This window comes from Pseudophryne corroboree, chromosome 3, assembly GCF_028390025.1.
Source record: "Pseudophryne corroboree isolate aPseCor3 chromosome 3, aPseCor3.hap2, whole genome shotgun sequence".
Lineage (NCBI taxonomy): Eukaryota > Metazoa > Chordata > Amphibia > Anura > Myobatrachidae > Pseudophryne > Pseudophryne corroboree.
Genome location: NC_086446.1, coordinates 62123866 through 62147408, shown reverse-complemented (window position 1 = coordinate 62147408; position 23543 = coordinate 62123866). Strand labels below are relative to the sequence as shown.

The 23543-nt window shown below is 50.1% G+C and overlaps 1 protein-coding gene across 1 annotated transcript in view; it reads right to left on the bottom strand.

The window, feature by feature from the left end:
* LOC135054728 (NACHT, LRR and PYD domains-containing protein 3-like) overlaps positions 1-23543 on the bottom strand; it is a 470020-nt gene that overhangs the window by 269386 nt on the left and 177091 nt on the right. The gene's annotated exons all lie outside the window — the stretch shown is intronic.

Here is a 23543-nt window from a genome sequence, read left to right as displayed (position 1 = left end):
AGAAGAGCATTTGCTGCACTGAAGCCAGAAACTGAATCAGTGGACAAAAGATTACAATATGCATGCATGGCCACCAGCATCCAGGTTCACCTGCGTTGCTATGCTCAGTGATCTGATGTGAATCAGTGCTGGGGTGGGGCTGGACTGCTAATTGACAGTTGAGGTCAAGCTACTCAGCCAGTCAGTGAGTCGGGTCTGCTCACACCCCACCTATTCTGTTGCACTTCATCACTGGAAGGGGCTTAAGCATACCTCCCAACTGTCCTGAATTTCGGAGGACAGTCTCATATTTTTGGGACTGCCCCACTGTCCCACCTACGGGCCGCATTGTCCCGCGGTGGGGGCAGTTGGAAGGCTCCTACCATCGCTGCCCTGCTTAGCGGAGCAGCGGTGAATAGATGTCTATTCAGTGAAGACAGAGGGAGAGGGGGCATGCCAGCGGCTCACAGAGTGCTGGTCATGCCCCCTTTGGTGATGACAAGTGGGGGCGTGACTCACGATCACAGCACCCCTGTGAGGCCATGCCCCTTTAATTTAGGCCAAGCCCCCTTTTTGAGCAAGGGGGCTTGCAGCATGTCTTCACTAATGTGCCCCCCATACAGTGCATCTTTCTACAAGTGCCCCCCCATCCAGCATGTCTTCCTTTATATGCCCCACTCATACATCATGTATAAACTGATTTGGATCCACCCATCCACAGTGTCTTCCCAAAATGTGTCCCCCCATACAGAATATTTTCCTTCTTGTGCCTCCCCCATCCAGCGTGTCTTGCTTCATACGCCCTACTCATCCAGCATGTCTAGTATTGTCTACCCTCATGTGCCCCCTCTTTCTTACTTCTGTCTTGTGTTTCAGTACTCGACATTCATGCGGGTCTCCTCTCAGGTCGCTGGTGGCTCCTGTTTGCACAGCAGGATAGACGTGCATTGTCTCAATCCTGCCGTCTGTGCCACTGGAGGGGGACTGACTGGGGTAGTCACTGTCTAGCACCACATGCCTCCTCTTTCAATGTGGGAGCACAGCAAACAGTGGGGGCAGTGTTATCAACCAGGACGAACACCTGTTCAAAGTTGAATGGCTGGGCAAGGTGGTCTGGCGGAGGCAGAACATGTTACGCCTCTAAATAGAACTGATGAAACACAGTTCTGCCCCGTTACAGCCCACTTTAACCATACCTCCAAACATTTCCAAATCTAAAATTGGGACTTGTAAGCTCTCACCCTCACATCGATTTTCCCTTACACAGCTCTCCCCCTCACACCACTTCTCCCTCACACAGCTCTTCCCCTCACACCACTTCTCCCTCACTCAGCTCTCCCCCTCACACCACTTCTCCCTCACTCAGCTCTCCCCCTCACACCACTTATCCCTCACACAGCTCTCCCCTTCACACCGCTTCTCCCTCACACAGCTCTCCCCTCACACCACTTCTCCTTCACACAGCTCTCCCACTCACACCGCTTATCCCTCACACAGCTCTAACCCTCACACCACTTCTCCTTCACACAGCTCTCCCACTCACACCGCTTATCCCTCACACAGCTCTAACCCTCACACCGCTTCTCCTTCACACAGCTCTCCCACTCACACCGCTTATCCCTCACACAGCTCTAACCCTCACACTGCTTCTCCCTCACACAGCTCTCTTACTCACACCGCTTATGCCTCACAGTGCTCTCCCCCTCACACCACTTATCCCTCACTCAGCTCTTCCTCTCACACTGCTTCTCCTTCACACAGCTCTCCCAATCACACCGCTTTTCCCTCACACAGCTCTCCCCCTCACACTGCTTATCCCTCACACAGCACTCCCCTTCACACTGCTTTTCCCTCACACAGCTCTCCCCCTCAAACAGCTTATCACTCACACAGCTCTCCCCCTCACACCTCTCCCCATCACACCGCTTCTTACTCACACAGCTCTCCCATTCACACCGCTTCTCCCTCACACAGTTCTCCCCCTCACACCACTTTTTACTCACACAGCTCTCCCCCTTACACCGCTTATTCCTCACACAGCTCTCCCCCTCAAACCACTTATCCCTCACACAGCTCTCCCCCAGACACCTCTTCTTCCTCACACAGCTCTCCCCCTCACACCGCTTATCCCTCACACAGCTATCCCCCTCACACCACTTTTCCCTCACACAGTTTTCCCCCTCACACCTTTTCTCCCTCACACAGTACTCCCCCTCGTACCACTTTTTACACAACTCCGCCCCTCACACTGCGTATCCCTCAAACAGCTCTTCCCCTCACACCGCTTCTTACACAGCTCTCCCCCTCACAATACTTATCCCTCACACAGCTCTCCCCCTCACACCGCTTCTCCCTCACACAGCTCTCACCCTCACACAGCTATCACCCTCACACAGCTTTCCCCCTCACACCGCTTATCCCTCACACACCTATCCCCTTCACACCGCTTATCCCTTACACAGCTCTCCCACTCACACCGCTTATCCCCCACACAGCTCTCCCCTTCACACTACTTCTCCCTCACACAGCTCTCCCACTCACACCGCTTATCCCTCACACAGCTCTCCCCCTCACACCGCTTATCCTTCAGTCAGCTCTCCCCCTCAAACTGCTTCTCATTCACACAGCTCTCCCACTCACACCACTTCTTACTCACACAGCTCTCCCCCTCACACCACTTATCCCTCACACAGCTCTCCTCCAGACACTGCTTCTTCCTCACACAGCTCTCCCCCTCACACTGCTTATCCCTCACACAGCTCTCCCCCTCACACCGTTTCTCGCTCACACAGCTCTCCCCATTACACTGCTTCTTACACAGCTCTCCACCTCACACCACTTATCCCTCACACAGCTCTCCTCCAGACACCTTCTCTTCCTCACACAGCTCTCCCCCTTCACACCGCTTATCCCTTACACAGCTCTACCACTAACACCGCTTATCCCCCACACAGCTCTCCCCTTCACACTACTTCTCTCTCACACAGCTCTCCCACTCACACCGCTTATCCCTCACACAGCTCTCCCCCTCACACCGCTTATCCCTCAGTCAGCTCTCCCCCTCAAACTGCTTCTCATTCACACAGCTCTCCCACTCACACCACTTCTTACTCACACAGCTCTTCTCCTCATACCACTTATTCCTCACACAGCTCTACCCCTCACACCACTTATCCCTCACACAGCTCTCCTCCAGACATTGCTTCTTCCTCACACAGCTCTCCCCCTCACACTGCTTATCCCTCACACAGTTCTCCCCCTCACACCGTTTCTCGCTCACACAGCTCTCCCCATTACACTGCTTCTTACACAGCTCTCCACCTCACACCACTTATCCCTCACACAGCTCTCCTCCAGACACCTTCTCTTCCTCACACAGCTCTCCCCCTTCACACCGCTTATCCCTTACACAGCTCTACCACTAACACCGCTTATCCCCCACACAGCTCTCCCCTTCACACTACTTCTCTCTCACACAGCTCTCCCACTCACACCGCTTATCCCTCACACAGCTCTCCCCCTCACACCGCTTATCCCTCAGTTAGCTCTCCCCCTCAAACTGCTTCTCATTCACACAGCTCTCCCACTCACACCACTTCTTACTCACACAGCTCTCCCCCTCACACCACTTCTTACTCACACAGCTCTACCTCTCACACCACTTATCCCTCACACAGCTCTCCTCCAGACACTGCTTCTTCCTCACACAGCTCTCCCCCTCACACTGCTTATCCCTCACACAGTTCTCCCCCTCACACCGTTTCTCGCTCACACAGCTCTCCCCATTACACTGCTTCTTACACAGCTCTCCACCTCACACCACTTATCCCTCACACAGCTCTCCTCCAGACACCTTCTCTTCCTCACACAGCTCTCCCCCTTCACACCGCTTATCCCTTACACAGCTCTACCACTAACACCGCTTATCCCCCACACAGCTCTCCCCTTCACACTACTTCTCTCTCACACAGCTCTCCCACTCACACCGCTTATCCCTCACACAGCTCTCCCCCTCACACCGCTTATCCCTCAGTCAGCTCTCCCCATCAAACTGCTTCTCATTCACACAGCTCTCCCACTCACACCACTTCTTACTCACACAGCTCTCCCCCTCACACCACTTATTCCTCACACAGCTCTACCCCTCACACCACTTATCCCTCACACAGCTCTCCTCCAGACACTGCTGCTTCCTCACACAGCTCTCCCCCTCACACCGCTTATCCCTCACACAGTTCTCCCCCTCACACCGTTTCTCGCTCACACAGCTCTCCCCATTACACTGCTTCTTACACAGCTCTCCCCCTCACACCACTTATCCCTCACACAGCTCTCCTCCAGACACCTTTTCTTCATCACACAGCTCTCCCCCTTCACACCGCTTATCCCTTACACAGCTCTACCACTAACACCGCTTATCCCCCACACAGCTCTCCCCTTCACACTGTCACGATCCGGGTATCTGGACGCCATTACTTACCCTTCAGATGCCTCCTAAGGCTGGCTCAGCGTTCCAGGACCGGATCCCGCTGTTCCTGAGTTTCCACATGCAGAATGTCAGAGTGGTGATTTCATCAGCCGCGGCCTCCGCTGTGCCCGCGTGGTTAAATGTGCGCTTGTCAGTCTGGCGTCTCCTGTCTCCTGTGGCCGGCGTCGCCATTACTGTTTCAATTCTCACATGGGTTACAAACCAAACTTCCCTCCAAGTGCCTGCATGGGCGCAGCCATCTTGGATTTTGTCATCTGATCATTTCCACCAATCTGCTGTCTGTATTGTTGATTTGCATAATTGCCTAGCCAACCCCTTCCTTGCTGCAGGTATAAGTAAGCTGTGCCTGAGCAAGGAAGGCGTCAGTGCTTTGGTTGTCTAACCTAGTTCCAGTTTGTCTCTCTCCTGTGGTTGTCTTCCAGGTTCCAGCTCCTGTCTCCAGACTTCTGCTATAGAGACCCGCACCAGCATTCCATCTGCGGTGTAGCCTGACTCTCCAATCCATTCTGGACTCACCTGTTTCCAGCTACAACAATCACCTGCTTCCAGCCCAGCTTTCAGCAGTGTACAGCTTCTCTTAAAGGGCCGGTGTCCTTTCTGCAGTTTACCACTCTCCACCGGTATTATTATTTCACCGCTCTCAAACAATCACCTGCTTCCAGCCCAGCTTCCAGCAGTGTACAGCTTCTCTTAAAGGGCCGGTGTCCTTTTCTGCAGTTTACCACTCTCCACCGGTATTATTATTTCACCGCTCTCAAACAATCACCTGCTTCCAGCCCAGCTTCCAGCAGTGTACAGCTTCTCTTAAAGGGCCGGTGTCCTTTTCTGCAGTTTACCACTCTCCACCGGTATTATTATTTCACCGCTCTCAAACTCCAAACTTCATTATTATTTCATCGCTCTCAAGTTCGTTTATTATTTAACTGGTCCCAGCCAGTATCCACTCCGTATCAACAACAGTCTGGTTCCAGCCAGTATCCACAGCAGCCGTTTTATCTTCAGCAGCCCAGCCTTTCCTGGAACACCGGCTGGTACGATCCTGGGTTCTCTCCATTGCTACAGTCAGGCCTGGTAAGGACTTTCCAACTAGAAGATTATAAGAACTGTCTCACACTACCAGTGCCTGTGGCCCTTGCCACCCTGTAGTACCCAGGAATTGTATTTATCCTCTGTTGACTTTTATGTTTCCTTTTACTGCTGCTGTGTTACGGAGTTTGTCATAATAAACATCATTGACTTTTATCCTGGTTGTCGTGGTCACGCCTTCGGGCAGTTATTCTACATGTTACTTACATGTCTAGGGGTCTGATACAACCTCCCAGGTTCCGTTACATCTCAGCCCCTACAACTGAGGCTGCCTCCCGTCAGCTCAGGCCATCAGTTGTGACACACACTACTTCTCTCTCACACAGCTCTCCCACTCACACCGCTTATCCCTCACACAGCTCTCCCACTCACATCACTTATTCCTCACACAACTCTACCCCTCACACCACTTATCCCTCAGACAGCTCTCCTCCAGACACTGCTTCTCCTCACACAGCTCTCCCACTCACACCGCTTATCCCTCACACAGCTCTCCCCCTTACACCACTTCTCCCTCACACCGTTTCTCGCTCACACAGCTCTCCCCATTAAACTGCTTCTTACACAGCTCTCCCCCTCACACCGCTTATTTCTCACACAGCTCTCCCCCTCACACCACTTATCCCTCACACAGCTCTCCTCCAGAAACCTTTCCTTCCTCACACAGCTCTCCCCCTTACACCACTTATCCCTCCCACAGCTCCCCCATCACACCACTTTTCCCTCACACAGTTCTACCCCTCGCACCGCTTATCCCTCACACAGCTCTTCCCCTCCCACCACTTCTTACACAGCTCTCCCCCTCACATTGCTTATCCCTCACACAGCTCTGCCCCTCACACCGCTTCTCCCTCACACAGCTCCCCCCCTCACACCGCTTATCCCTCACACAGCTATCCCCCTCACACCACTTTTCCCTCACACAGTTCTCCCCCTCACACCTTTTCTCCCTCACACAGTACTCCCCCTCGTACCACTTTTTACACAACTCCGCCCCTCACACTGCTTATCCCTCAAACAGCTCTTCCCCTCACACCGCTTCTTACACTGCTCTCCCCCTCACATCACTTATCCCTCACACAGCTCTCCCCCTCACACCGCTTCTCCCTCACACAGCTCTCACCCTCACACAGCTATCCCCCTCACACAGCTTTCCCCATCACACCGCTTATCCCTCACACACCTATCCCCTTCACACCGCTTATCCCTTACACAGCTCTCCCACTCACACCGCTTATCCCCCACACAGCTCTCCCCTTCACACTACTTCTCCCTCACACAGCTCTCCCACTCACACCCCTTATCCCTCACACAGCTCTCCCCCTCACACCGCTTATCCTTCAGTCAGCTCTCCCCCTCAAACTGCTTCTCATTCACACAGCACTGTTAGGCGCCGAGGGTCCGCTCGTCAGTGCGGCCCGGTGCCTAGCAACTTGGGACGCCGCTTGCGGACAGCCGCCGGCTCCCTAGCAACGCTAGACGCCGGGCGCACGGAGCCGCACAGACCCTAGCAACGGGGACGCCACTGTCGGACCGCGTTCCCCGTTGCTAGGTCTAAGTTAATCACCTCACTGGTTCCTGGCTGTGCAGCATGCAGCTGCACGGCATATTGTAATTAGCCCTGTCTGGCTCCTGATTGGAGGGCTCCCATTTAAAAGCACTCTCAGGACTTCTCACAGACGCCGGTTATAGCTTCCTGTTTGCTGTGTCAGTTGCAGAGAGTTTGCCAGTCCTGTTCTATCCGGTCGTTCCTGTCCTCAGTGGTCCAGTACTCGGAAGTTGTCATCTTTTCCTGGAGTCCAGACCGAGCACCTTTAACATCCTGTGGTGTTCGTGAGTCGCGGCGTAGCCGTGTGTTGCGGCTTGACCGCTTACTATTTATTATGTGGTTATATTGTGTTTCGGAGTTTTTGCGGAGGATTCCGCTCCCACAAATCCACTCTGGTATCCAGCGGTGCTGGATAGGAGTTACGGATTAGTGGATTTTTGGTTGTCCTTTTCCCTGGCGGTTGTCCGCACATACTTCTGGTTTAAGTTAGTTAGCTTGTAGCCCCTGGCCTGGTTTCTTAGTCAGAGGGCCCCTTGTTATCACCCTGTCTCGGATTTCCCTTTGTCTCCCATTAAGACCTGAGGGGGCATCGGAGTTGGGCAGACATAATCCGCCCTTCAAACGCGGCTGCCATGGGCTCAAGCAACCATAGTCTCGCAGGGGATTTCTGATAAAACGGGCGAGACAACGGAGTTAGGGCGCCAGGGGTTACTAGGCTTTCCTGCTCCCGTAACCAGCATTTCCTTCCAGTACTCTGGCCTCTGTCATAAGATCTCTCTGGTCAGAAGTACTGGAATCATAACAGCTCTCCCACTCACACCACTTCTTACTCACACAGCTCTCCCCCTCACACCACTTATTCCTCACACAGCTCTACCTCTCACACCACTTATCCCTCACACAGCTCTCCTCCAGACACTGCTTCTTCCTCACACAGCTCTCCCCCTCACACTGCTTATCCCTCACACAGTTCTCCCCCTCACACCGTTTCTCGCTCACACAGCTCTCCCCATTACACTGCTTCTTACACAGCTCTCCCCCTCACACCACTTATCCCTCACACAGCTCTCCTCCAGACACCTTCTCTTCCTCACAAAGCTCTCCCCCTTCACACCGCTTATCCCTTACACAGCTCTACCACTAACACCGCTTATCCCCCACACAGCTCTCCCCTTCACACTACTTCTCTCTCACACAGCTCTCCCACTCACACCGCTTATCCCTCACACAGCTCTCCCCCTCACACCGCTTATCCCTCAGTCAGCTCTCCCCCTCAAACTGCTTCTCATTCACACAGCTCTCCCACTCACACCACTTCTTACTCACACAGCTCTTCTCCTCATACCACTTATTCCTCACACAGCTCTACGCCTCACACCACTTATCCCTCACACAGCTCTCCTCCAGACACTGCTGCTTCCTCACACAGCTCTCCCCCTCACACCGCTTATCCCTCACACAGTTCTCCCCCTGTAGCCCCTGGCCTGGTTTCTTAGTCAGAGGGCCCCTTGTTATCACCCTGTCTCGGATTTCCCTTTGTCTCCCATTAAGACCTGAGGGGGCATCGGAGTTGGGCAGACATAATCCGCCCTTCAAACGCGGCTGCCATGGGCTCAAGCAACCATAGTCTCGCAGGGGATTTCTGATAACACGGGCGAGACAACGGAGTTAGGGCGCCAGGGGTTACTAGGCTTTCCTGCTCCCGTAACCAGCATTTCCTTCCAGTACTCTGGCCTCTGTCATAAGATCTCTCTGGTCAGAAGTACTGGAATCATAACATTATAACCGGCCAGACCAAAACTTAAAATTAAACAGGGTTTGATTTTTTCCCTTATTCAGTTTAGAAGATTTGTCGGCCTCATGAATCCCACTGGTTTAGGGCCAAATCCTGGCCAGCTTCTAGTTAGCCAGATTCAAGAACTTACTCAGATGGTTCAGGATCTTTCCCTTCGGGTGAGGTCACAGGAAGATCTTTTACGGACTTCCCCGAGGGTCGTTCCTGAACCGAAAATGCATTTGCCTGACCGTTTTTCTGGTGATAGGAAGCAGTTTTTTAATTTTAAAGAGTCTTGTAAACTTTATTTTCGTTTAAGACCAGTCTCATCAGGTACGGAATCTCAGCGGGTCGGAATTATTATTTCTTTACTTCAGGGGGATCCCCAGACCTGGGCTTTTGGTTTAAGAACAGAGGATCCGGCATTGTTGTCTGTAGACGCCTTTCTGGGGTCTTTAGGGCTATTGTATGATGACCCTGATAGAGAGGCATCCGCCGAGAGTCAGTTACGTGCTCTCAGACAGGGTAGGAATCCCGCAGAGATTTATTGTACGGAGTTTCGCCGTTGGTCGAACGACTGTGGTTGGAATGACCCAGCCCTGCGCAGTCAGTTTCGCCTCGGCTTATCTGAGTCTATAAAAGACAGTCTCCTTCAGTATCCCGCTCCTGAGACTCTCGATAAACTCATGGAGCTTTCTATTAAGATTGATCGTCGTCTCAGAGAGCGGAGGGCTGAAAAAGGAGTACCTGTCGGGTCTACCCCTTGTGTTTTTTCCATTCCTGTGGACATAGAGGAGCCCATGCAGATGGGTCTCTCCAAGCTGTCTCCTGAAGAAAGAACCAGAAGGCAAAATTCTGGTCTTTGTTTGTACTGTGGGGGTAAAGGACATTTTGCCCGTAATTGTCCGAACAAGTCGGGAAACGCCTCGACCAAGTGAATTGTGAGGGGGTTCACTTTGGTCTGCAGCTTATCTCCTCGAGTAATTCCCTGTTAGTCCCAGCTAAAGTTTCCTTTGGCAGCCTCTGTTCTTCGGTGTCGGCTTTCGTTGACAGTGGAGCTGCAGGGAACTTTATGGACTTAACGTGGGCCAAGGCCTTAGGTATTCCTCAGTTAACCTTGGGTAGGCATATCACAATGCATGGTTTAGATGGGAGTCCCTTATCCAATGGGGTTATTTCTCTCTGTACACCACCTGTTTTACTTTCGGTAGGAGCTCTTCATTCCGAAAAAATTGAATTTTTCCTTACCCATTGCCCAGCAGTTCCAGTGGTTCTGGGTCACCCTTGGCTGGCCTTTCATAATCCCATCATTGATTGGCAGTCGGGGGAGATCTCACAATGGGGTACCATCTGTAATAAGGAATGTATTACGCTTCCCCTCAGAATTGCTGCTGTCATTCCCGCACCCATTCCTGTGGAATACCAGGATTTTGTTGATGTATTTTCCAAGGGCAATGCGGACATTCTGCCTCCCCATCGGCCTTATGATTGTGCTATTGAGCTAATTCCTGGTGCCACATTGCCAAAGGGAAGGTTATATGCATTGTCCGGACCAGAAACTGTGGCCATGAATGAGTATGTTAAAGAGAGCTTAGGGAAAGGATTTATCAGGCCATCTAAATCCCCTTTAAGTGCAGGCTTCTTCTTTGTGGAGAAGAAAGATGGATCACTCAGACCCTGCATTGACTTTAGAGCCTTGAATAAGATCTCAGTAAAGAATACTTACCCTTTGCCGCTGATTTCTGTCCTCTTTGATCAGCTACGTTCGGCTGTGATTTTTTCTAAGATTGACCTGAGAGGAGCGTATAACCTCATCCGAATCAAGTCAGGAGATGAGTGGAAAACGGCATTCAGTACTCAATCGGGTCACTACGAGTATCTGGTTATGCCATTCGGCCTGTCTAACGCTCCGGCTGTTTTCCAGGATCTCATTAACGATGTGCTCCGTGATTTTCTTGGAAGATTCGTAGTTGTCTACTTAGACGATATCTTGATCTATTCTGACTCAATTGAACAACATGTTACCCAGGTGCGTCAGGTTCTTAAAAAATTACGTGAAAATCACCTATATGCCAAGCTGGAGAAGTGTGAATTTCATGTCACGGAGGTATCCTTTTTAGGGTACATTATTTCCCCTCGGGGATTCTCTATGGAACCAAAGAAGCTCCAAGCCATCCTTAGTTGGGCGCAACCCACCAACTTAAAAGCAATTCAGCGCTTTTTAGGGTTTGCGAACTATTATAGAAGATTTATTCATTCTTTTTCCGACCTGGTTGCTCCCATTGTGGCGCTGACTAAGAAGGGAGCGGATCCAACCAACTGGTCACGTGTAGCTGAAGTATCTTTTCAGGCCTTGAAACAAGCCTTCATCTCAGCCCCAGTCCTCAGACATCCCAACCCAGAATTGCCTTTCATTGTTGAGGTTGATGCCTCGGAGGTTGGAGTAGGGGCTATCCTGTCTCAGAAGGATCCGGACTCTCTAGAATTACATCCTTGTGCCTTTATGTCCAGGAAATTCTCTTCTGCTGAATCCAACTACGATGTTGGTAACCGGGAATTACTGGCTATTAAATGGGCTTTCGAGGAGTGGAGGCATTGGCTTGAGGGAGCAACACATACCATTTCAGTTTTGACTGATCACAAAAATCTTCAGTACATCGAATCAGCTAAACGGCTGAATGCCCGGCAGGCTCGTTGGGCTTTATTTTTTACTCGTTTCAAGTTTTTTATCACCTTCAGGCCAGGTTCCAAGAATACCAAGGCGGATACCCTGTCACGCAGTTTTCTTCCAGTTCATGATAACAGTCCTGTTACTCCCATACTTCCGTCTTCAGTCATTCGGGCAGGTCTCACACAAGATTTATTCACCCAGTTGAAGCAGCTTCAACATCAAGCTCCTGGAAATACTCCTGCTGGTCGTCTTTATGTCCCTGAGTTTTTGAGAGCAACTGTTTTGACTGAGTTTCATGATAGCAAAGTTGCCGGGCATCCGGGGATCTCTAAGACTTTGGAATTGGTATCCCGCTCAGTATGGTGGCCTGGTCTTTCCAAAGACATTAAGGAGTTTGTTTTTTCTTGTCAAGTCTGTGCACAGCATAAAGTTCCCCGTTCCTTGCCTATCGGTCAACTTATGCCCTTAAATGTTCCTCTCAGGCCATGGTCTCATATTTCCATGGATTTTGTGGTAGACCTCCCTCTGTCAGCCGGATGCAGAGTCATATGGGTAGTAGTGGACCGTTTTAGCAAGATGGCTCATTTCATTGCTCTTCCCCGACTGCCATCTGCCCAGGGATTGGCAGTTTTGTTCCTCCGCCATGTTTTCAGACTCCATGGATTACCCACTGATATTGTTTCTGATCGGGGTCCACAATTCATTGCACAATTTTGGAAGTCTTTTTGTGCCTCATTAAAAATGAAATTGTCTTTAACGTCCGGCTACCATCCCCAATCCAACGGGCAGACTGAGCGAGTTAATCAATCATTAAAACAGTATTTGCGTTTGTACTCGGCCAAACTCCAAAATGATTGGTCCGAGTTTCTTCCTTTGGCGGAGTTTGCTTACAACAATGCCTGTCATTCCTCCACCAATGTGTCTCCATTTTTTACAGTTTTCAGTTTTCACCCCAGGGCTAATTCCTTTTTTCAACATTCCTCTGTCTCCTCGCTGACCTTGACCTCTCATCTCAGACTCATTTGGAGAAAAGTGCACCTTGCTCTCAGAAAAGCGGCATTTCGGGAGAAAATTTTTTCTGACAGGCTCCGGCGGCCTTGCACTTTTAAAGTAGGAGATAGGGTATGGTTGTCGACTCGCAACATTAAACTTCGACAAACCTCAGCCAGATTGGGCCCCAAATTTATTGGACCGTTTCATATTATAAAAAAGATTAATCCAGTTGCTTTCCGGTTACGTTTACCAAGAACTCTCCGGATCGGAAATACGTTCCATTGCTCCTTGTTGAAACCATACGTTTCTTCCAGTAGATTTCCTCGAAAGGTCTCCCAGGGGAAATCACCAGTAGATGTACAGGGTCAGCAGGAGTTCTTGGTGGAGAAGGTTCTCGATTCCAAGTTTTCCCGGGGTCGGCTTTATTTTCTGGTACATTGGAGAGGTTATGGTCCAGAAGAAAGGTCTTGGGTCCTGGATAAAGATCTCCATGCCCCGAGGCTCAAGAGGGCATTTTTTCGAGAATTTCCCCAGAAGCCTGGCTTTAGGGGTTCCTTGACCCCTCCTCAAGGGGGGGGGTACTGTTAGGCGCCGAGGGTCCGCTCGTCAGTGCGGCCCGGCGCCTAGCAACTTGGGACGCCGCTTGCGGACAGCCGCCGGCTCCCTAGCAACGCTAGACGCCGGGCGCACGGAGCCGCACAGACCCTAGCAACGGGGACGCCACTGACGGACCGCGTTCCCCGTTGCTAGGTCTAAGTTAATCACCTCACTGGTTCCTGGCCGTGCAGCATGCAGCTGCACGGCATATTGTAATTAGCCCTGTCTGGCTCCTGATTGGAGGGCTCCCATTTAAAAGCACTCTCAGGACTTCTCACAGACGCCGGTTATAGCTTCCTGTTTGCTGTGTCAGTTGCAGAGAGTTTTCCAGTCCTGTTCTATCCGGTCGTTCCTGTCCTCAGTGGTCCAGTACTCGGAAGTTGTCATCTTTTCCTGGAGTCCAGACCGAGCACCTTTAACATCCTGTGGTGTTCGTGAGTCGCGGCGTAGCCGTGTGTTGCGGCTTGACCGCTTACTATTTATTATTTGGTTATATTGTGTTTCGGAGTTTTTGCGGAGGATTCCGCTCCCACAAATCCACTCTGGTATCCAGCGGTGCTGGATAGGAGTTACGGATTAGTGGATTTTTGGTTGTCCTTTTCCCTGGCGGTTGTCCGCACATACTTCTGGTTTAAGTTAGTTAGCTTGTAGCCCCTGGCCTGGTTTCTTAGTCAGAGGGCCCCTTGTTATCACCCTGTCTCGGATTTCCCTTTGTCTCCCATTAAGACCTGAGGGGGCATCGGAGTTGGGCAGACATAATCCGCCCTTCAAACGCGGCTGCCATGGGCTCAAGCAACCATAGTCTCGCAGGGGATTTCTGATAAAACGGGCGAGACAACGGAGTTAGGGCGCCAGGGGTTACTAGGCTTTCCTGCTCCCGTAACCAGCATTTCCTTCCAGTACTCTGGCCTCTGTCATAAGATCTCTCTGATCAGAAGTACTGGAATCATAACAGCTCTCCCACTCACACCACTTCTTACTCACACAGCTCTCCCCCTCACACCACTTATTCCTCACACAGCTCTACCTCTCACACCACTTATCCCTCACACAGCTCTCCTCCAGACACTGCTTCTTCCTCACACAGCTCTCCCCCTCACACTGCTTATCCCTCACACAGTTCTCCCCCTCACACCGTTTCTCGCTCACACAGCTCTCCCCATTACACTGCTTCTTACACAGCTCTCCCCCTCACACCACTTATCCCTCACACAGCTCTCCTCCAGACACCTTCTCTTCCTCACAAAGCTCTCCCCCTTCACACCGCTTATCCCTTACACAGCTCTACCACTAACACCGCTTATCCCCCACACAGCTCTCCCCTTCACACTACTTCTCTCTCACACAGCTCTCCCACTCACACCGCTTATCCCTCACACAGCTCTCCCCCTCACACCGCTTATCCCTCAGTCAGCTCTCCCCCTCAAACTGCTTCTCATTCACACAGCTCTCCCACTCACACCACTTCTTACTCACACAGCTCTTCTCCTCATACCACTTATTCCTCACACAGCTCTACCCCTCACACCACTTATCCCTCACACAGCTCTCCTCCAGACACTGCTGCTTCCTCACACAGCTCTCCCCCTCACACCGCTTATCCCTCACACAGTTCTCCCCCTCACACCGTTTCTCGCTCACACAGCTCTCCCCATTACACTGCTTCTTACACAGCTCTCCCCCTCACACCACTTATCCCTCACACAGCTCTCCTCCAGACACCTTTTCTTCCTCACACAGCTCTCCCCCTTCACACCGCTTATCCCTTACACAGCTCTACCACTAACACCGCTTATCCCCCACACAGCTCTCCCCTTCACACTCCTTCTCTCTCACACAGCTCTCCCAATCACACCGCTTATCCCCCACACAGCTCTCCCACTCACACCGCTTATCCCTCACACAGCTCTCCCCCTCACACCGCTTATCCCTCAGTCAGCTCTCCCCCTCAAACTGCTTCTCATTCACACAGCTCTCCCACTCACACCACTTCTTACTCACACAGCTCTCCCCCTCACACCACTTATTCCTCACACAGCTCTACCCCTCACACCACTTATCCCTCAGACAGCTCTCCTCCAGACACTGCTTCTTCCTCACACAGCTCTCCCCATTAAACTGCTTCTTACACAGCTCTCCCCCTCACACCGCTTGTTTCTCACACAGCTCTCCCCCTCACACCACTTCTTACACAGCTCTCCCCCTCACACCGCTTATCCCGCACACAGCTCTCCCCCTTACACCACTTCTCCCTCACACCGTTTCTCGCTCACACAGCTCTCCCCATTAAACTGCTTCTTACACAGCTCTCCCCCTCACACCGCTTATTTCTCACACAGCTCTCCCCCTCACACCACTTATCCCTCACACAGCTCTCCTCCAGAAACCTTTCCTTCCTCACACAGCTCTCCCCCTTGCACCGCTTATCCCTCACACAGCTCTTCCCCTCCCACCACTTCTTACACAGCTCTCCCCCTCACATTGCTTATCCCTCACACAGCTCTCCCCCTCACACCGCTTCTCCCTCACACAGCTCTCCCCCTCACACCGCTTCTCCCTCACACAGCTCTCCCCTTCACACCGCTTCTCCCTCACACAGCTCTCCCACTCACACCGCTTCTCCCTCACACAGCTCTCCCCTTCACACTGCTTCTCCCTCACACCGCTCTCCCACTCACACCACTTCTTGCTCACACAGCTCTCCCCCTTACACCACTTATTCCTCATATAGCTCTACCCCTCATACCACTTATCCCTCACACACCGCTTCTCCCTCACTCAGCTCTCCCCCTCAAACTGCTTCTCCTTCACACAGCTCTCCCACTCACACCACTTCTTGCTCACACAGCTCTCCCCCTTACACCACTTATTCCTCATATAGCTCTACCCCTCACACCACTTATCCCTCACACAGCTCACCCCCAGACACTGCTTCTTCCTCACACACATCTCCCCCTCACACCGCTTATCCCTCACACAGCTCTCCCCCTCACACCACTTCTCCCTTACACAGTTCTCCCCCTCACACCGTTTCTCCCTCACACAGCTCTCCTCCTCACTCCTCCTTCGTACACAACTCTCCCACTCACACCGCTTATCCCTCACACAGCACTCCCCCTTACACTGCTTCTCCCTCACACAGCTCTCCCCCTCAAATTGCTTATAACTCACATAGCTCTCCCCATCACACTGCTTCTTACTCACACAGCTCTGCCCCTCACACCGCTTCTCCCTCACACAGCTCTACCCCTCCCATCACTTCTTACTCACACAGCTCTCCCCCTCACATCACTTATCCCTCACACAGCTCTCCCCCTCACACCACTTATCCCTCACACAGCTCTCCCCTTCACACCGCTTCTTACTCACACAGCTCTCCCCTTCACACCACTTCTTACTCACACAGCTCTCCCCCTCACACCGCTTATCCCTCACACAGCTCTCCCCCCCCCACACCACTTATCCCTCACACAGCACTCCCCCTTACACTGCTTCTTCCTCACACACCTCTCCCCCTCACATCGCTTATCCCTCACACAGCTCTCCCCCCCCACACCACTTATCCCTCACACAGCACTCCCCCTTACACTGCTTCTTCCTCACACACCTCTCCCCCTCACATCGCTTATCCCTCACACAGCTCTCCCCCTCACACCACTTCTCCCTCACACAGCTCTCCCCCAGACACCACTTCTTACTCACACAGCTCTCCCCCTCACACCGCTTATCCCTCACACAGCTCTCCCCCTTACACTGCTTCTTCCTCACACACCTCTCCCCCTCACACCGCTTATCCCTCATACAGCTCTCCCCTCACACCGTTTCTCCCTCACACAGCTCTCCTCCTCACTCCTCCTTCATACACAACTCTCCCACTCACACCGCTTATCCCACACACAGCTCTGCCCCTCACACCGCTTCTTACACAACTCTCCCCCTCACACCACTTATCCCTCACAGAGCTCTCCCCCTCACACAGCTCTCCCTCTCACACAGCTCTACCCCTCACAACGCTTATACCTTACACTGCTTATCCCTCACACAGCTCTACCCCTCACACCACTTATCCTGTGACTCTAGATATTGTGCTGGTCAATTTGGCCATATTAGGCTGATATTTGTGGCTAATTTGCTGCACAACAGGGCTGTATAAAATTCTGGTAAATGGAAACATAATGATATATGAGGCAAATATACTAATGGGGGCTTTAGAGCATACAATAAATTGGGGCTGTGTAACATGCAGGACACTACAAGCTGTATTCATTTCTTAATTAATGCTATTTATATAGTGCACTGCATACATATTCCTCAATCTATCATATGTTATATGGAATATACGGTGGGATGTAATGCCGCCCGAGTCTGGCTGACATGCGGGATGGTGGCCGAACTCAGACTTTTTTAAAGGAACAGTATCTTACAGGCATGGTTTTGCCTTGTAAGTGGTTGCCCCTTTAAAAAAAGTCAGAGTTGGTCCACCATCCCGCATGTCCGCCAGACTCGGGCGGCATTACATCCCACCGTATATTCCATATAACATGTACATATAATATTCCATATAACATGTACATACTTTACATACTAGGTCTCATTTTTTGTTGGGAGCCAATTAACCTAACAGTGGCCCTCATTCCGAGTTGTTCGCTCGGAGTTTTTCATCGCATCGCAGTGAAAATTCTCTAAGTGCGCATGCGCAATGTTCGCACTGCGACTGCGCCAAGTAACTTTACTATGAAGTTAGTACTTTTACTCACGGTGTTTTCATCGCTCCGGCGATCGTAATGTGATTGACAGGAAATGGGTGTTACTGGGCGGAAACACGGCGTTTTAAGGGCGTGTGACTCAAAACGCTACCGTTTCCGGAAAAAACGCAGGCGTGTCTGGAGAAACGGTGGGAGTGCTTGGCCGAACGCTGGGTGTGTTTATGACGTCAGCCGGGACCGAAAAGCACTGAACTGATCGCACAGGCAGAGTAAGTCTGGAGTTACTCAGAAACTGCTAACTCGTTTGTGATCGCAATAATGCGCATACATCGGTCGCACATTTAAGAAGTTTAGATTCACTCCCAGTAGGCGGCGGCTTAGCGTGTGTAACTCTGCTATAATCGCCTTGCGAGCGAACAACTCGGAATGAGGGCCAGTATATTTTTGAGTGTGGGAGGAAACTTGAGTACCCGAAGGAAATCCACTCAATCCCAGTGAAAACATACACACTCAACACAGTTAGAGCCATGGTGGGAATTGAACCTATGATCTAAGTGTTGTGAGTTAATAATGCTAACCATTACACCATCTGTGCTGTCAAAACACAGGAGGATGCTGATTAATGAATGCAATAAAATGGTAATTTGGTAGGTATTTGGACATCCCCCAAGTGACAACAGCCTGCCCCCGGACTGTAATACTAATCCAGTGACAACGCTTCTTCTCCAATGTAGTAGTAGAAGCCATTCAGGATAGGTCGCAACTGCGCATAATGCAGAAGAGACATATTAAATGTTTTTTAGTGTGTAAATATAACAATGGTATTCAAAACAAAGCAGTCCTATTGTGGAACTATACATACCAGCATGTTTTGCAACAGTTTTAGTTTGTCATCATAGTGAAATTGTGGCAGGGCATGTTGGGATGTGTAGTTCCACAAAAGCTGGATGGCCACATGTTTAATATACCAAGTCTATAGTATAGGCTGTAGAGGAGTTAAAAAAAAATTTGGTATCAAACATATTTATGTCGTATAAATAACATGAGTTGTCAGGAAAATGTTACACATCCCATAATATCTATCTATCTATCTATCTATCTATCTATCTATCTATCTATCTATCTATCTATCTATCTATCTATCTATCTATCTATCTATCATTGAGGCAGAATCAAGCTTTCTAAGCACACTTTCTCCCATCTATTTTATGCTAGGCCGTTGGTCTATACTTGCTTGCAGTTGCTCTCTGGTGTCTGGTCCAGTGCACTGATTGATTGCTCAGATCCACACACACACAATTTACTAAGTCTGTCTCTTGTACTGCATCTTGTGGCTGCAGTTCTTGTGAAAATAATCTTATTGCTATTGTAATCATGATTGGAGCTGCTGGCTGTGGGGATTATGACAAACGATCAGGCCTAAAATAATTGCCCAAAGTGTAAACCACATTTTTTTCTCCCTATCCAGAGCCGTATAATCCAAATTGTTCTGCCCTATCTATTGTTACACAGAGCCCTGTAATCCTAATTGTTCTGCCCTATCTATTGTTACACAGAGCCCTGTAATCCTAATTGTTCTGCCCTATCTATTGTTACACAGAGCCCTGTAATCCTAATTGTTCTGCCCTATCTATTGTTACACAGAGCCCTGTAATCCTAATTGTTCTGCCCTATCTATTGTTACACAGAGCCCTGTAATCCTAATTGTTCTGTCCTATCCATTGTTACACAAAGCCCTGTAATCCTAATTGTTCTGCCCTATCCATTGTTACACAGAGCCCTGTAATCCTAATTGATCTGCCCTATCTATTGTTACACAGAGCCCTGTAATCCTAATTGTTCTGCCCTATCCATTGTTACACAGAGCCCTGTAATCCTAATTGTTCTGCCCTATCCATTGTTACACAGAGCCCTGTAATCCTAATTGTTCTGCCCTATCCATTGTTACACAAAGACCTGTAATCCTAACTGTTCTGCCCTATCTATTGTTACACAGGGCCCTGTAATCCTAATTGTTCTGACCTATCCATTGTTACACAAAGCCCTGTAATCCTAATTGTTCTGCCCTATCAATTGTTACTCAGGGCAATGTAATCCTATTTGTTCTAATTTATCCATTGTTACACAGGGCCATGTAATCCTAATTGCTCTGTCCTATCCATTGTTACACAGGGACCTATAACCCTAATTGTTCTGCCCTATCCATTGTTACACAGAACCCTGTAATTCCAGTTGTTCTGCCCTATTTATTGTCCATGTAATCTTGATTGTTCTGCCCTATCCATTCTTACACAGGGACCTGTAACCATTGGCGTTTCTATAATAGGTGCAATGTGTGCGGTGCACATGGGCCCCTGGATCCAGGAGGGGCCCACACCACATACACTGCACCCATATTTTAACACTCACCTTTCCAGAGTCCCATGTCGGGCACTGCATCCACGGTGAAAATTACAGACAACATGGCCACAGTGCATGCGCAGTAGTGAAATTTGTCTCCAGAACATGGCAGGTGCCACATTTCTGGAGACCGGCACATGCATACTAGACTCCGGCACAATGCCAGAGACTACTGCGCCCGAACAGAGGAGGCAGCCCACCTGGAGTCTGCACACAGACCCACTCCTGTTAAAACGCCCTGCCTGTAACCCTAATTGTTGTGCCCTATTCATTGTTACACAAAGCACTTAAGGAGTCACTCAGGTTTGTTAGAAAAACAAAAAAACAAGCAACTGGGCAAAACCATGAGCAGTGCAGGGGAGGCAGATGTAACATGTGCATAGAGAGTCAGATTTGGGTGGGGTGTGTTCATACTGAAATATAAATGGCAGTGTAAAAATTAAGCAGTCAGTATTTACCCTGCACATAAACAATTTCACATTCTAGAGGATGCTGGGGACAACATCAGGACCATGGGGTATAGACGGGATCCGCAGGAGATATGGGCACTCTTAAGACTTTTCATTGGGTGTGAACTGGCTCCTCCCTCTATGCCCCTCCTCCAGACCTCAGTTTTAGAAATGTGCCCAGGCAGACTGGATGCACTCCAGGGGAGCTCTACTGAGCTTCTCTGAAAAGACTTATGTTAGGTTTTTAATTTTCTGGGAGAACTGCTGGCAACAGTCTCCCTGCTTCGTGGGACTGAGGGGGCAGAAGTAGGAACCAACTTCTTAAAGAATTTCATGGCTGTGCTTCTGGCTGACAGGACACCATTTGCTCCTGAAGGGAACTGAACGCTAGACGTGCCTAGATGCTCACTCACTCCCACAGCACGCCGTCACCCCCCTCACAGAGCCAGAAGTCAGAAGACAGGTGAGTGTTAGAAGACAGATCTTCAATCAAGAAAGTGACGGCTAAAGGTACCGAGCGGCTGGCGGGAGCGCAGCGCGCCATGTTGCCCACACATACACAGGCACTGCAGGGTGCAGGGCGCGGGCGCCCTGGGCAGCATGAAACCTATGGAAACTGGCATAAATAAGGGGCATAAGTTGCTGAGGCACAGTCCTACCCCCGCCAGTATTAAAAATTAACTCATAAGAGCTGAGGAGAAACACACCTTTGAAGAGTAGAGATTCCTCCTCAGTCAGCCAGCACACTGCTCAACGCCATTTTCTCGCTCTCCTCAGGCTGCAGAGACAATGCTGGTCCTCCTCCACTACTGAACAAGTATCAGGGTGCAAAACAGGGGGGGGGGCACATTGAATTTGGTGCTATGTAATTGTGTGAGTAACATTATAAAAGCGCTGCATGTCAGTGGGCATTTTGTGTTCACAGACATTGTGTTACTGGCACTGGGTTGTGAACTGGCAAATCCCATCTGTGTCCATCTGACAGATTTTACTGTGGGTCTGTACCCTATAAGTCCCGGAGTGTCTGTGGTGTGGTTGAGCATGTGTGTGACATGTCTGTGGCAGGGAACTCTGTGGAGACATGTTCGGGACACAGAGTTGTAATATGACACCAAGAGCCTGACTGGGTGAAAGGTTACATGATAGTATGAATCATATCAGTAAGAGGTTGGACTGAATCTCATACAGAAAATGAAAATAATCTATTGAAGATGTGATTTTTAATAGTTCTGCCTTTCATCCACAGGGACCTTTCTGGGTCACATACAAATTTTCACAAGTAGTACAAACTGATACCGACACAGACTCTGATTCCTGTGTCGACACTAGTGATTCCAGGGGAATAGGTCCTAAGTTAGCAAAAAAGCATTCAAAACATGTTTTAGCTATAAAGGAGGTGTTAGAAGTTATGAAGCCCCCTCTTTTACCACAAGGAGAGGGTTTACTTTAGTAAAGAAGTAATGTAATTTTTCCTCCACCTCAGGAACAGTCTCTTGGAGGGAGTCTGATTTAACCCGAAAAGAAATTTCAGATTCCCAAAAGGAATTCAGGCAGCTTACCTTTTTCCAAAAAAGGTGGGAGTCACCCCGCATTTTAGACAGGGCCCTGTCATAAAAGAGAAGAGGTGTTTCTCCCTGCGCCTGGAATGGCTTCACTTAATGAGCCGATAGACCGCAAGTTAGTGAGGTGATCTATTGATGTGGCCAGTGGTACACTACTCAGGCCTACCATTGTCTGTGAGTGGGTGAGTAGTGCTATTGAAAAGTGGTCAGAAAACTTGTCATTAGACATTGACACAATAGATGGAGACAAGATACTCCTAATGTTAGGTCATATCAAAGACGCTGCTGCGTACGTACTAGAAATCATGAAATATATTGGTTTCTTGGGATCAAAAACCGCTACCATGGCAGTATCGGCTCGGAGGGCATTGTGGATTTGCCAGTGGAATACTGATGCAGATTCAAAAAGAAATATGGAGGCTCTCCCATATAAAGGTGAGGCCTTGTTTGGTGATGGGCTGGATGCGTTAGTCTCGGTGGCTACCACAGGTAAGTCGACATTCTTGCCTTATGTTCCTACACCGGCGACACATCACTCTCATATGCAGTCCTTTCGGCCCAACAAATACAAAAAGGCCAAAGGTTCCCCCTTCTTTGCAGGTAGGGGAAGGGGAAAAGGAAAGAAATCTGCAGTGTCTCCCGTATCGCAGGAGCAGAAGTCCACCCCTGCTTTTGCCAAACCTGCAGCATAACGCTGGGGCTCCCTTGCGGTAGTTCGCTCGGGTGGGAGCATGTCTGAAACTTTTCAGCCAAATCTGGATTCAATCTGGCCTGGACCAATGGGCCTTACAAATAGTGTCCCATGGGTACAAACTAGAGTCTCAAGACGTCTCCCCATGCCGATTTTTCAAATCGACCTTGACTGCTCTCTTCCGGGAAGAGAGGCAGTAACAACCGCATTTCAGAAATTATGTCAGGATCAGGTCATTGTCCTGGTATCATTGGCACAGCCAGGAGAAGGTTTTTATTCAAGCCTCTTCGTAGTTCCGAAGCCGGACGGCTCGGTCAGACCGATTTTAAACCTGAAAAATCTGAATCTCTACCTGAAAAGGTTCAAGTTCAAGATGGAATCCCTAAGGGTAGTGATTTCAAGTCTGGAGGAGGGGGACTTCATGGTGTCAGTAGACATAAAGGATGCTTACTTGCATGTTCCCATGTATCCTTCTCACCAAGCTTATCTGAGATTTGCAATACAGGATTGCCATTACCAGTTCCAGATGTTGCCGTTCGGACTCTCCATGGCACCGAGAGTATTCACCAAGGTGATGGCGGAGATGATGGTCCTCCT